Here is a 2465-nt window from a genome sequence, read left to right as displayed (position 1 = left end):
TCATATCAACAGTATGGAAGTAGATTGCCCAATCTTCTTTCCAAGGAGTGGTTGGTAGATTTGAATCACCAGCCTTCTGGTTAGCAGTCAAATGCCTTTGGCACTATGCCAACAAAGAGCACCAAATTTAAGGGGAGGTTTTACTAAAAAAAGAGACTTTGAAACATATTTTGTTTTTTATAAGGGTATTGTCATATATTTTCCTCAAAACTAATGCTGAGACATATGAAAGCAAATAGATTAATATTTATTTGCTCTTTAATAAGGACAGCAGGTTTATAAAATTAAATAATGTAATGCTCTACATAAACTGAATCAATATAAATTTGGGACTATCTGGTGATTGAGAATTTAATGATATTGATATTTTCAAACTACTTATATTTATTTGAAATTCAGTTATATGTATATATATATATATACACGCACATACACATATGATAAAATTATAAATTTCATAATTATAAATTTCATAAATATAGGGGAAGATTATAATTTGTCAAGATGTAAATATAGCTTTAGATACTCTACATTTAAAAGCAAGTTTCAGAGTCAAGTTTCAGATGCAATGCTGGAAGCACTCACTTGTCTATGCCAAGAAAGAAGACAGCTACCTGTCTGTCTTGGTTCTCTAGTGCTGCTATAAGAGAAGTACCACAAGTGGATGGCTTTAATGAATACGAATTTATATCAATACAGTTTAGGAAGCTAGAAATCTGAGTTCAAAGTGTCAGCTCTAGGGACTAAGTGAAGGCCCTTCTACCTCAGGCTTCAGCTCTGCCTCCCATTACATGCCCACTAGAACTGGAGGCTTTTTCTAACTTACACAGCTGCTGGTTACTTAGGCTGATGAACCCAGGATCACTAGGTAAAATGGCACAGTCCCAGGATTGGCAGGCAACATGACAGGTCACTGATGACAGCCAAAAGCAGGATCCAGATACACCATGAAGTTAGAGACCTGTCTCAAAGCTTCTCCTTGTATACTGGAAGCAGACCACACCCTGAAGGCAGCTACTTAGCTGCTCTCAGCAGATTCTACCAGGGAGTTGAATACCAATCTCATCATGGGGAACAACTATATCCAACTGCCCAGACACTCAAGACCACAGCCCAGCCAAGTTAACATACAACTTTAACATGGGCCAAATTACTGGAAGAGATACATATTTGTGCCCATTCCAAAGAAAGTTTCTCTAGCAGAATGTGGAAATAATCAAACAATATCATTTGTATCACATGCAAGGAAAATTTTGCTAAAGATAATTCAAAGATGATTGCAGATGTACATTGACAGGGAATTGCCAGAAATTCAATCTGGATTCAGACATGGAAGAAAGAATATCATTGCTGATGTCACATGGATCTTGGCTGAAAGAAGATAATGCCAGAAAGATGCTTACCTGTGGTTTATTGTCTATGCACAGTGTTTGACTCTGTGGATCAGAACAAATTATGGATAACATTATGAAGAATAGGAATTCTAGGACATGTAATTGTGTTCATGAGGAACTTGTGCATTTATCAAGAGGCAGTCATTCAAACAGAACAAGGGGATATTGCATGATTTAAAATCAGGAAAGTTGTGTGTTACAGTTATATCTTTTCATTATAAACATTTAATCTATATGCTGAGAAAATAAGCCATGAAGCTGGACTATATGCAGAAGCACTTGGCATCAGGATTAGAGGAAGATTAATTAACAACCTGTGATATGTAGAGGATACGACCTTGCTTGCTGAAAGCTAATAGGACATGAAACACTTACTGATGAGGATCAAAGACTTCAGTATAGATTAGATCTCAACATAAAGAAAAAAATCCTAATATGTGGAGTAATAAGAAACATCATGATAAACAGAGAAAATACTGAAGTTGTTAGGAATTTTGCTTTACTTGGTCAATTCCACAGTCAATACCCATGGAAGCATCAGTTAAGAAATCAAATGATGTATTACATTAAGTAAATCTGCAAAAAAATCACTTAACAGTCTTAAATAGCAAAAATATCACTTTGAACTCTGAGGTAAGCTTGACTCAAGCCATGGTATGTTTAATTGCCTAGTATGTAAGCAAACGCTGGATAATGAATCTGAAAAGAAACAAACCCACAGCCATTGAGTCAATTGCTACTCATAGCAACTCCTATTTGATTTCCAAGTCTGTAAATCTTTACACCAGATTGTCTCATCTTCCTCTTGTGGAGCAGCTGGTGAGTTTGAACAACCTATCTACCAATAAACAGCCAAGCGTCTTACTCAATGTCACCAGAGCTGGTTACATAATGAATAAGGAAGAGCAAATTTGAATTGATGCTTTTGAATTATGGTGTTGACAAAGAACAGTAAATAAACCATGGACTATGAGAAGAATGAAAAAATCTGTATTGGAAGAAGTACAGGCAGAGTGCTTCTTAGTTACAAGGAAGATAAAACATTATCTCATGCACTTTGAACACTTTTTT

This window comes from Orycteropus afer, unplaced genomic scaffold, assembly GCF_000298275.1.
Source record: "Orycteropus afer afer isolate SDZICR_OR568_19922 unplaced genomic scaffold, OryAfe1.0 scaffold00391, whole genome shotgun sequence".
In the NCBI taxonomy this organism is placed as follows: domain Eukaryota; kingdom Metazoa; phylum Chordata; class Mammalia; order Tubulidentata; family Orycteropodidae; genus Orycteropus; species Orycteropus afer.
Note: the sequence above shows the minus strand (reverse complement) of the source record.